General features: G+C 39.5%; 1 protein-coding gene across 1 annotated transcript in view; it reads left to right on the top strand.

Moving 5' to 3' along the window:
• NKAIN2 (sodium/potassium transporting ATPase interacting 2) overlaps positions 1–13666 on the top strand; it is a 642901-nt gene that overhangs the window by 91077 nt on the left and 538158 nt on the right. The window lies entirely within an intron of this gene.

Genomic DNA, 13666 nt, shown 5'->3' with positions numbered 1-13666 from the left:
CTTCCTCTTTTTTCTTCTTACCACCCCAAAATGACTTTCAATTCAGTATTGAGGTTTGAAGTTACTGTGCCTAGTTCAGACCTCGACTATGTTGTACCAATGTTGTACCTTGATGAAGGTATCTTTTCTTTTATGTACACTGAGACCATATGCACCAAGACAAATTCCTTGTGTGTCCAATCACACTTGGCCAATAAAAAATTCTATTCTATTCTATTCTATTCTGTTCTATTCTATTCTATTCTATTCTATGATTCTCAACATCTTCATTTAGAATACCGTTTGACCTGATGCCTTTGCTGTTGTCAGGAAGCTACCAACCTCATTCACATATTTTATATAAGGACTTTGCAATCTTGACTTCTCTCCAGAATATTTAGGCCAAACCAGTAGTAAAATAGGGAGCAGGAACATTGATAGTCAGAATGAGATCACCAGAACCCCTGAATTCTATTGCCAAATGATAGGCAGTTGTAAGTCCTGTTTGACGGGCTATCTATAGAATCTAACCCTAAGTTATAGAGATAGGTCTTTTCTAGACCCCTCTTTGATGCCTTCTCAAAGGGGCGTGGTGGCTCAGTGGCTAAGACACTGAGCATGTCAATCAGAAGGTCGGCAGTTCAGCGCTGTGAATCCCGAGTGCCGCGTAATGGAGTGAGCTCCAGTTACTTGTCCCAGCTTCTGCCAACCTAGCAGTTCGAAAGCACATAAAAAATGCAAGTATTAAAAAAGGAACCACTTCGGTGGGAAGGTAACAGCGCTTCATGCACCTTTGGCATTTAGTCATGCCAGCCACATGACCACGGAGTCGTCTTTGGACAACACTGGCTCTTCGGCTTAGAAATGGAGATGAGCACTGCCCCCTACTTCCCCCGCACATGCATGCATGACTAGCATGCATGTGCGGGGGAACCTTTACCTTTACCCTTTACATCAGCTCTACTGGCTGGGAGATTTTGTGGGATTCCTTATTTGCAGAGACGTTGCCCTTGTGGATCCAGGAAAGTTCTTTTCTCTTTTTCCTTTCTCTTTTTCTTTTTTTCCCTTTTTCTTTTTCTCTTTTTCTCTTGTTCCTGTCCTTATGCCTTTTTATGATGTCACAAGGCATGCTCTGATCATCTCAATAATTTCCAAGTATAAGGGCCACACTGATAAGTTTTATGTTTATTATTTTTAAGAGGTGCTAAACCCACATTCACATACCTGGTGGCTAGATATCTTTTCCAAGTTATATAACTGCACAAAAGTGTTTAAATGTCCTAAAGCCCAAATAACGTACCTGGTTTGGCATCATTTGGATCATGATTTGCATCCTCTCTTGTACAGAGATTGCTGGCATGGTAATATATGTATTCGTAACTCTGAAAATTATTTGGAAGCGCTAATTAATATGAAATTTAGGTGCTGGAATTCTAGTAGGGTGCTCTGTGTGGAATCAAGAACTGCAGTATTTACCAAACTTAGTTCAGTGTCTTACTGTTTGTCTTAGTTGTCTAAATAATTTGAATACCATATATTCGAAGGAATGTGTTTGAGAAACAGTGTTTGAAAAGCTTGACTTATTTTGTGTCTCAAAACGAAAGATTCTACCCCAAATTTTCCAGGACCAAGATAAAGTTTTATTTGCATAGCATTTAAAAATTATATATTTCAGACCTTTACATTTGTATTTCAAATGGCAAGTTTGCTTCTCAACTGTCTTTAGATTGTAGGTTGCTGTATTGAAACTTTTTTTTAACCCAGTGGAGTGATTGAAAAAAAATTATGACTCTAAAGGCCTGTTTGCACGGCCATTTTCTAAAAACTGAATAGAATAAGATCGTATTTAATGTGGAGAGCAAAATGACGATCAAGTTAGAAAATGGGCTGGGAGAGGCAAGAAAAGGGAGGAGAATCTTAGTGCTGTGATAGCGAACCTGTGGCACGCTTGCCGAAAGTGGCACGCAGAGCCATCTCTCCAGGCATGTGAGCCATTGCCCGTTGCTCTTCCGGGTTCCAGCATGCCAGCCAGCTGGTCTTCAAGGATGCAGGAGCACTGGAAACTGGAAGAGCAGCTGCCCAAAGTGAATACTCATCCCAGGAAGATGACCTTCTGGATTCTGGTGCGCGCATCTGCACAGGCCAGCTGGTCTTCATGCGTGCATGTGTGCCAGAAACCAGAAGACCAGGTGGCCTGTATGCATGTGTGCTCCAGAAACCAAAAGATCATCTTACCAGCGCATACAGGCGCATTGAATGGCTTCCGGTTTCTGGCACCTGTGCATGTGCACGCATGTGTTCCCGTTTTGGCACTCAGTGTCAAAAAGGTTCACTAACACTGTCCTAGTGCATCACTGACAAACAAAACAGACCTAAATCCAGTATGCCTGATGTAGGATTTATCTCAAAAAAACCGTATTACGGTTTTATGGCAGAAAAACAACCATCTTTGCTTTTGAAACTAGATATAAAACTAGTCCATGTACATGTCACCGACAAAAACCATTCTTCACTTATTTTTGTAATTTCAGGGTTCCATTCCAGGAGGTAAACTCAAATAAACAGTATCTGTAATAGCTCTGTCAGTAATTGATCCAGATTTATGTTTGTGTTAAATTCATGAGATGAACTTAAGAAAGCAGAGAGAACCAAAAAACCCCCGCACACTTTGGTGTTTTATTGACAACTTAAATTTCTACTTGCACAAATTCTTTTCTATTTTTTTTAAATAATCTGATACTTACATTTTTGGTAAGATATATTGTTAAGTCCATTCCTTTCAAATATATGGATCAACCATTCATTTACAAGATTGTTGTTGTCATCATTTGTAGAAGGAAAACAACTAAACATTGTGATATTTCATGATGGTTTTAGAACTGAACATTTGAGAAGTTTATCATAATATTTTAAAGCAAACTGACAGAATATTTGGGCCAACTTGAGCTATATAAATAGTAGTGGCTTGTTTCATAAAAAGTTTTTATTTTTATTTTTAGATAATATACCAATTCCACATTTCTAGTTATAAACAGAAATTTATGTGTAAGGTAGTGAGAAAGCAAAGCAGACAGTAACTGAGAAGTGGAGAATTTGTGTAGTTCTGTATTTAAAAAGGGGAGATTTGCCTCCTGGAATTGTGGGCAGCCTCATTGTTGAAGGTTTTCGAGAAAACATTGAACAACCATTTGTCTGGGATTGTTTAAGGATTCCTGCCTTGGGCAGGATTTTGGATTAGAAGGCCTCCAAGGTCACTTCCAGCCCTATGATTCAATGAGATGTAGAATTTACCTCAGGGGTGAAATCCAGCAGGTTCTAACAGGTTCTGGAGAACTGGTAGCAGAAATTTTGAGTAGTTCGGAGAACAAGCAAATACCACCTCTGGCTGGCCCCAGAGTTAGGTGGGAATGGAGATTTTGCAATATCCTTCCCCTGCCATGCCCACCAAGCCAGGCCCACAGAACCGGTAGGGAAAAAGTTTGAATTTCACCCCTGATTTACTATAAGTAATTAAAAATCTGCCGTGGGTTTCGATAGCAGCATAATGGCATGATCTGGCAAAATAAATTATGTTTAGGTTTTAATCAGTATTATTAGAGTCTGATAATGCCAGCTATTTCCTTACTAAAAATTCATAGAATATATTTAATATTTTTATATTTTTTTGTGATTTAAAATACTAGAAGTAACCACAAATTTATTTTTCTATAAAGCAGCAATTCTTTGCATATTTATTGAGAGGTAAATTCCATTTACTTTATTAATGCGCTGAATATGGCTTAATTATTGTACTTTATTACTCATTCAACTGGGATTGTAACTCAATCCCAGGTACCTAAAGCTTTTTTTACACTTTTTTGCACTTTTTTGACCAATTATTATGAAATGTGAAAAATGCTGGTCTTTACTTTGTTTTTTCTGTTACATTTTTTTCTATCAGTCTGTAGTCTTTGTGGCTATAAAATGTTTCCTAAACTGGAAAAACATGAAGAAATTATCCACCATAGCTTCCTATGATATTTAATTGAAATATGAGAAGCCAACAAAACTCCAAATCATTTGAATGATTACTGTAAAGTGGAAGAGAAGATGCTGTCACCTCTGTGGCACTGGGCTTATTATAACTAAAAATAAATTAGTGTCCTATGAATATGTCATGAAAAGTTTCTTTTTCTTGAGAAAGAAATGAAAGTGATTTCCTATCTATCAAATTAAAAGTGCATAGCAAAATATGGGGGGGGGACGGACAGGGGGAATCTAGCTTTCCTTTTGCCTCCAGCTGCTGGAGATGAAAGGGAACTCTGAGTGGTGGAAATGAGAACCTGCAGATTCTGTATACTCCAGACTGCAATTACCTCTAAGCAATCTTTGATCATTGGTTATGACTGCATTTGAAGGGAATAAATGGTTGCTCTAACAACATATAGAATGGCCTTCCAAAAGATAGCTTGATATAAAATGCTTTTGTTGCTCAGGAACTAAAAATCCTGAATAAAGAATTGGAAAACTGGTGATGCAGAACATCTAAGAGATACATAGGAAAGGAATTATAACATCAAAGGAAGAGGAGGAGGAGAAGGGGGAGATGATGAATAAACTGCTGATTGAAGAACACCTAAAGCATTCATAATTGAAATTCAGTAGCATCTTAATTATTAATGGCTTTCTAAAAGACATGAAGGACACTGATTACCAGTAAGGGAAGACTGGATTAATTTTCCAGAAAGTCCTGGTCCTATCTTGTTGGTCGCTTAATAACTCTAGGGAACCAGAAATAGATTGCTAGACTCAGATCTGGTTTAATTAAACTGTGAATCCATTAACTCTTTAAATGACAAGCTATGACAGTCTTTCAACCAAACCTTATCCACTATGTGTTCATTCCAAAAGCAAAATGAAATAACATTAAAAATTCCATCATGAGCTTCTTAGAATAGGTAGGTAAAGGTAAAGGTTCCTCTCGCACATATGTGCTAGTCGTTCCTGACTCTAGGGGGCGGTGCTCATCTCCATTTCAAAGCCAAAGAGCCAGCGCTGTCTGAAGACATCTCCGTGGTCATGTGGCTGGCATGACTAAACTCCAAAGGTTCCCAGAACGCTGTTACCTTCCCACCAAAGATGGTCCCTATTTTCTGGTTGCATTTTTTATGTGCTTTCGAACTACTAGGTTAGCAGAAGCTGGGACAAGTAACGGGAGCTCATCCCATTATGCGGCACTCAGGATTCGAACCGCTGAACTTTCAGTCGACATGCTCAGCATCTTAGCCACTGAGCCACCATATCCCTTGTTAGAATAGGTGGACTGATACAAATTAAACGAATGCTGTAAACCTAGTTGCTTATCACATTTGCCTACCACTTGAGTTCTTCACTGATTGTTTTTAAACTGTGATGTATTGTTATTAATAGAGGTTATACAAACATTCACTGAATCTTGCTGACAAAATAAAATAAAATAAATATTTTAAATACATATTTAAATAAATTTAAATATTCTTTCATTTTCAGTTATATTAGCTATAAAACTGCCTTCAGGAATTACCTGCCTTAACAAAAAAATTCAATCTGACAATGGCTTCTGTTCTAGCTGAAGATCTCTCCATGTGTGACAGTAAAATGAGACATTTTAAAATATTTTCTGTAATTAAGACAATTATTATGATTAAGAGAGCTGCAGTGTGTGCTTCAAATGAAAACTTTGGGTCATTTTTATTCACAGTTGATAGTGCAGAAAGATAAACTGGGATGAGACTTACAATTAAAAGTAGATGAAAACGTACTGTTTCAAGGATTTCCCTGGGGAACACTGCTCTAGAGAATATTTTGCATCCAAACGTCTTTCCTGGAAGAACAAACAATGCTTAAGTAAATACCAAACATGTAGGATCCTAGATAATTTTCAAATCTCTACTACAACTATAGAAATAAATCATTGCTATGAATTTGAAATTGATTCATATGTGAAGCAGAAGGGTAAAGCATGAGTATGCTTGCTTTCCTCCCCTTCTCAAATTCTGTTTTTAAAAAGTAGCATATTTTTGAAGCAGAATACAGTCATTTTCTGTCTTGTTTTACTAGTGCTCTGCATGGATGTTTTCAGGTTTAGAATAATATTTGTAGGAAATGATTATAAAACAAAACATGAGGGGAAAAAATAACCTGTGCTTTATTATTCTATAAATCTGTCTTGTGGGAGTTTAGTATACTTTTAGGAAATCATCCCATCTGTGGCCAATACAAAGTACTTGCTTTTTCTATTTAAAACACTAAATCATGAAGTACTACGGAGAGTTTTACTACTAGAGTTATGTCTGTGTATTCAAGGCCACTATAACCGGGTTAAATCCAGCAGGTTCTGGTGGCAGAAATTTTGAGCAGTTTGGAGAACTAACAAATGCCACCTCTGGCTGGCCCCAGAGTGGGGAGGGAATGGAGATTTTGCAGTATCCTTCCCCTGCCATGCCCACCAAGCCACACCACGCCCAAGCCATGCCCACAGAACCGGTAGTAAAAAAAATGGGATTTCACCATTCCACTATAATATAGTCTGCAGGAATTTACCAATTAAAATTACAAATCTGATGCTCTAATAGTTATAATGGAAATGTAAAGGTATTTTGAAGATCTAAATTCATTGGAAAAGTCAGATTACTTATCAATGCCTCCACTATCTCTTGGTGTTGTTAACAGTGAAAGCACATCTAACATCCAATGGACTCATGGTCGTACTATGACATCAAGACATCATTACCATGTTTAAATTAGCTTTTGGCTGCTGTGATGGACTGTATTTTAGCAATGAGTGTTTGAGATGCCTCCCATAAAGCTTCTTTATGTTATGAATTTGTTTGCCTTTTTTTTTAAATGAGTCAAGTAGATAAGACTTTTTCCTTTGTAATAACAGCAGCTCTAACTGTGTTTCATTTATCTTCTGCCCTTTGTTAAAATAAACAGTGAAGTCCAAAACAGAAGTTGGAAATGTAGTGGCCTCTCTTGTCCTTATTATGAATATTTATGTTGTAAAAAAAAATGTGCTCTAAAATGATTCACTTGTAAAGCATAAAATCTTAACTTCTGTATTCTATGCCTTATAGCTTTAGCGCTCTTTTGACATCTCTTTTTTTTTACTCTTACATTCTAAAAAGATACAGAGGAATATAAAAATTAAACCAAGAATGTTACAGCTTGATTTTGCTACATGTGATTTTTGCAAACAGAGAAACTATTTCATACCTTTGTTAATCCAAATCACATGATCTAATTCTTCTCCCTAGATATGTCTAAGAATTCGCTGTTGTTTTTAAATTGCTCCAGGCAACATGGTTTTGACCGCAGTTTTTATTCTTCAAAGGCAGATCTTGTACTTTCGGACTGATGGCATTTGTTCAAGTCAGCATGAATAGTGAATCCTCTTTAAAGAAATAAAGGACCATATACCTGAAATTAAGGGTTAACAGAATTGAATCTTTTAATAGAAAAATGCCCACTGGCCATGCATTATTATTCTTATTATAGTCCCCATTGGATTACTGCTACCTTAGCAATTTCTAACAGTAAAATTCTTGTCTGTATCTAAATTTAACTATGGTTGCACAACTCCAGTGCAGAAGAGATGTAAAAAACCTACCTTTATTATGCAGGTCCTTCAGCCCATGAATGGGATGGGATGGGAATGGGAATGGGAATGGGAATGGGAATGGAATAGAATAAAATAGAATAGCCAAGTGTGATTAGACACACAAGGAATTTGTCTTGGTGCATATGCTCTCAGCGTACATAATAGAAAAGATACGTTCATCAAGAATCATAAGATACAACACTTAATGATAGTCATAGGGTACAAATAAGCAATCAGGAACCAATCAATAATAGTATAAATCGTAAGGATACAAGCAACAAAGTTATAGTTATACAGTCATAAGTGGAAGAAGATGGGTGATGGGAACGATGAGACAATTATTAGTAGTGCAGATTTGGTAAATAGTTTGACAGTGTTGAGGGAATTATTTGTTTAGCAGAGTGATGGCGTTCAGGAAAAAACTGTTCTTATATTCTAGTTGTTCTGGTGTGCAGTGCTCTATAGCGTCGTTTTGAGGGCAGGAGTTGAAACAGTTTATGTCCAGAATGCGAGGGATCTGTAAATATTTTCACAGCCCTCTTCTTGATTCGTGCAGTATACAGGTCCTCAATGGAAGGCAGGTTGGTAGCAATTATTTTTTCTGCAGTTCTAATTATGCTCTGAAATCTGTGTCTGTCTTGTTGGGTTGCAGAACCAAACCAGACAGTTATAGAGGTACAGATGATAGACTCAATAATTCCTCTGTAGAATTGGAAATAGAAAAAGAGATAAGAAAATATCTAACCAGCTAAAGCTGTGACACCTGGAGGATTTCAGAGTCATAGACCTGTTCCTTTAAGGGGCAGTCCAACCATGTACAACAGGGGACACAGAAGACTCCTGATGTACAAACAGTAGTTCTATTTTGCTAGGGTTCAGTGTGTGTCCCCCCCCACCATTCAGAAAGAATTGGGATAAAGTTCAGTCAGCATCTGCAGTATAGCCTGGAGAAGTACAGTTGGGTATCGTCAACATATTGGTAGTTCCAGATTCCAAACTGCTGGATAACTTCCCCAGTGGCCTCATGTAGATATTAAATAAGCTATTGAAAATGTTTAACACATGCATAATAGGATGATATCATTTTCTTTACAATTTTCTTTAAGCACCCTCAAGGTTACATTAACACCATATACTACTATGAATATGAAGGGTGTGGGAGAGGCAACAGAGTTATGGAGTAAGGGGAAAAAAGAGGGAGGAGAGTAGATTGATTTTAGTTTGATGTAAAAATGTCTGTTTGAAGAAATCCAGGAAAAGAGAGAAGACAATTGTAGGAAAAGAGAAAATGGAATCGTAACTATAGAGTTGCAAAGAAAATAAGAACAAAAGTAATACAGCCATTTATAAAAATAAATATGTGACTAAACACTATAGGACAGCAATGGCTAACCTTTTTGCCATTGCGTGCCAGGAAGGGGTGGGGGGTGGGGGGGGTGTTCACGCGCGTCCGTGCCCATACCCATAATTCTATGCACCTCACCCCCGCGCATGCGCACACAATTCTTCCCTCCCTCCCGACATGCGATGGCCCGGTACGCCAGTTTTTCTCTCTTACCTATCTCCAGATGCTCTCTGTGAGTCTGGGAGGGTAGAAAATGGCCTTCCCCGTTTCCCTAGAGGCCCTCCGGAGGCCAGAAATGGCCCGTTTACCTAACTTCCGGTTGGGCAGGAAGTGATGTTTTTTGCTGTCTCCAACCTCCAGACTCCTAGAGAGGCTCTGGGGGGGCTGGGGACAGCAGAAATGTCACTTCCTGTCCAACCGGAAGGTGGTAAATGGGCCATTTCTGGCCTCTGGAGGGCCTGGGGAGGGGTGGGAAAGGCAGTTTTCCACTCCCCTAGACTCCTAGAGAGGCTCTGGAGCCAGGTAAGAGAGAAAAACGGGCCTTCCCAGGCCCTCTGGAGGCAGGAAACAGCCTGTTTTCCTACTTCTGGTGGGCCTAGAAGGCCCGAAAATCAGTTGGCCAGTGTGCGCATGTGCATCGGAGCTGAGCTCGTGTGCCCACTGATATGGCTACGCGTGCCACAGGTTCGCCATCAGGGCTATAGGATAGGGAGATAAGTGGGGGAAATCAGAAATCAGCTTGGAAAGGAAAGGAGGAGGATTAAAACCATTAAAAAGCCTTAAAAGAGCATAGCATATTTTGGATATTGGGAAATAACAAGAAATAATAGCAAAGTAAGTTTAATTAAAAACTATGAAGGATGGAACCTAAGAAGGATACAATCAATACTGTAGCCTGAAAAGGAAATTATAGTTTAAGAAGGAGCAGAACAATTACATGTCTTCAGATTTGGCTGAAGGTTGTTTGATATTCAAGTCAAACTCCTTTTTCAACTGGAAATAAAGAGTGAAAATTGAACAGTGAAGGGATCAAAAAGAGAATGATTGGAACAGTTGAAAACCAGTCAAATTTCCTTTTAATCTTGTGGGGGGAAAATCTCATAAAAAAAAGATACAAATCTGCAGTTCTAATCATAGATCTAATGGCAGGAGAAGACTTGGTCTGGACATCAGTGTGTTTCTAGAGTTCAGTGGGAAGAGTACTTCTACTTCATAAGCTCTAAATTATGTTTTCAGAATATCAGAATAGTTCTTTAATACAATAAAGATAAGTGAATCCACTTATCTTTGGCATTTTCTGATCTGTTAAATTCAATGGAAAGAGGCTAGGAGAAGAAAATTAAGTACTGTATGACACAGATATAGCATCAGATTTTATGTAATGGTTTAGATAAGTTATAGTTTTAAAGTTTCCTAATTTCATGTTAAGAGTTTATGGATCCAAATTGAGTAATATTTAGTTGAGCTAACTACTTTGATATGTTCCAATGTTCCCTCTTTTTTTGCTAAATGACTTCTAGAATTAGATTTCTAGATACAGTTCATAAAATGTATAAATCAGAGGAGATATGAATTACATTTTCTGTAAATATGGCAAGCACTTGGCTCAGAAATTATGAATTTTTGGCTAAAAATTAATTAGAAATATTTCAAGTGCTTATACCAGGGACCTTGCAAGGTTTTCACAGCTGCTTTACCTACAGCGGCAGGTATTTTACCTTTATTTTACTGTTGAAAATTTATTATGTGGTATATATTTTCTCCATGGTAACTTTTAATATTATTTTAGTTTAAGAAACAATAAAGCATTTGGATATATATGTAGATGTATGTGGATGTTGTACACACATGCATACATACATACATACACACACATATATACAGTGTCTGAGTGTGTATGTGTCTGTAAAAGAGAGAGAAACATATGGTTGTTGATTGAAGTTTATAAGAACATTATGTAAGAATTTTTATAGAACCATACTGAGAACCTAAGTGTTAACTGAATATAAATATTAGAAATGTGATTTAAACAGATGGTTCTGACAAGAAGAAAGTCAGTTAAGCATTAGGTAGAAAATCAGGAAAAATGCCAAGGCACATTCAATAGCCTATTGAAATTATAGTCAAAATTACCAGTTCAAATATCTGCAGAGATTGAAAATGTAAGGGAATTCTTCAGTTCATGATTTATTAAATGAAAATGTATGTGACTCTCACACAACATAGTTGCGAAAGCTAATAATAGATTAATAGATTACTAGAAAAAAACCTGATGAATAGACATGCATATTTCTAAACTTCCAACATATTAGGAGGAAGAGAGCTTTTCAGTAATATCAGCTTATCTGATAAAGATTTAGATTTAGATTACAAGGAAAATTAGTGTGCAAATCTGTTTAAGGTTAGGGTTAGGTCACCATGAGTTCAGGCAGGAAAATTGTCACCGCCAATGGATTCTTAAGGCATCAGAATGCTTAGGAAGGCACTGACTTTTCGAGCCTGCCCTAAATGCCTTACCATTTTTCCTAGTAAAAGTCATGTGAAAATCCCATTGGGGGCAAACCCATTTAGGGTTAGGGTTACGTCTGCATGAATTTGGAAAGTAAAATGGAGGGTTCCTAAACATTCATAGTGCAGTATAGTGCATAGGAGAGTGCTGATTTTTTTAACCCTGCCCAATCTGCATTTCCTGGTAAAATTCATATGAAAGTCCCATTCTTGGGGTTAGACTTAGGAAGTTGTGGACATATTTGTAGCACATTGATATGTTTAGGAGATTGTAGACTTTTTGTGTCTATCATGGTAAAATAAAGAGGAAAATCCCATTGGGCAGCAAATAAATTTAGCGTTAGAGTTGTTGTTGTTGTTAGTTGCAAAGTCATGTCCGACCCATCGCGATGGACAACATTCCTCCAGGCAATGGACAACATTCCTCCAGGCCTTCCTGTCCTCTACCATCCTCTGGAGTCCATTTAAACTCATGCCTACTGCTTCAGTGACTCCATCCAGCCTCTGTCGTCGCCTTCTTCTTTTGCCCTCAATCTTTCCCAGCATTAGGCTCTTCTCCAGTGAGTCCTTCTTTCTCATTAGGTGGCCAAAGTATTTCAGTTTCATCTTCGGGATCTGGCCTTCTAAAGAGCAGTCAGTGTTGATCTCCTCTAGAACTGACTTGTTTGTTCGCCTTGCAGTCCAAGGGACTCGCAGGAGTCTTCTCCAGCACCAGAGTTCAAAGGCCTCAATTCTTTGGCGCTTAGCCTTTCTTATGGTCCAACCTTCACAGCCATACATTGCAACTGGAAAAACCATAGCTTTGACTATACGCACTTTTGTTGGCAGGGTGATGTATCTGCTTTTTAGTACGCTGTCTAGATTTGCCATAGCTTTCCTTCCCAGGAGCAAGCGTCTTAAAGAGATGAGAGTACCAGACCATCTTATTTGTCTCCTGGGAAACCTGTATGCGGGTCAAGAAGCCACAGTGAGAACTGGACACGGAACCACTGATTGGTTCAAAATTGGGAAAGGAGTCCGGCAAGGCTGTATACTATCAGCCTGCCTATTTAACTTATATGCAGAACACATCATGAGAAAAGCGGGGCTAGATGAATCAAAAATTGGAATTAAGATTGCCGGAAGAAATATCAACAACCTCAGATATGCAGATGATACCACTCTAATGGCAGAAAGTGAAGAGGAACTAAAGAGTCTCTTGATGAGTTTGATATGAGTTTGATTCTGTGGCTCCCGAGGACATGGACAGGTTGCTGGGGAGGTTACATGCAACTACATGTTTACTGGACCCGTGCCCTTCCTGGTTAGTGCTGGCTGCTCAGGAAGTGACACGAGGCTGGCTCCAGGGGATTATAAATGCTTCTTTGATGGAAGGGGTTTTCCCCGCCGCCTTGAAGGAGGAGGTGGTGAGACCTCTCCTCAAGAAGCCTTCCCTGGACCCAGCTATTTTGAGTAATTATCGTCCAGTCTCCAACCTTCGCTTTGTGGCGAAGGTTGTTGAGAGTGTGGTTGCATGGCAGCTCCCCCGGCACCTGGAGGAAACTGTCTATCTGGACCCGTTCCAGTCCGGCTTCCGACCCGGTTATAGCACGGAGACGGCTTTGGTCGCGTTGGTGGATGACCTCTGGAGGGCCAGGGACAGGGGTTGCTCCTCTGCCTTGGTCCTATTAGATCTCTCAGCGGCTTTCGATACCATCGACCATGGTATCCTGCTGCGCCGGTTGGAGGGATTGGGAGTGGGGGGCACCGTTTATCGGTGGTTCCCCTCCTATCTCTCTGACCGGTCGCAGACGGTGTTGACGGGGGCAGAGGTCGTCCTCGAGGCGCCTCACTTGTGGGGTGCCTCAGGGGTCGATTCTCTCGCCCACCCTGTTCAACATCTATATGAAGCCGCTGGGTGAGGTCATCAGTGGTTTCGGGGTGAGTTATCATCTGTACGCTGATGATACTCAGCTGTACTTTTCCACCCTGGACCACCCCAACGAAGCGGTCGTGCTGTCCCGGTGCCTGGAAGCTGTACGGGTCTGGATGGGGAGAAACAGACTCAAGCTCAATCCCTCCAAGACGGAGTGGCTGTGGATGCCGGCATCCCGGTACAGTCAGCTGCATCCGCAGCTGACTGTTGGGGGCGAGTTAGTGGCCCCAAAGGAGGCGGTTCGCAACTTGGGTGTCCTCCTGGACGGACGGCTGTCTTTTGATGAACACCTGGCGGCCGT

The sequence above is a fragment of the Ahaetulla prasina genome, chromosome 1 (genome assembly GCF_028640845.1).
Source record: "Ahaetulla prasina isolate Xishuangbanna chromosome 1, ASM2864084v1, whole genome shotgun sequence".
NCBI lineage: Eukaryota > Metazoa > Chordata > Lepidosauria > Squamata > Colubridae > Ahaetulla > Ahaetulla prasina.
The sequence above is the reverse complement of the archived record's forward strand: the minus strand, read 5'-3'. Positions and strand labels throughout refer to the sequence as shown.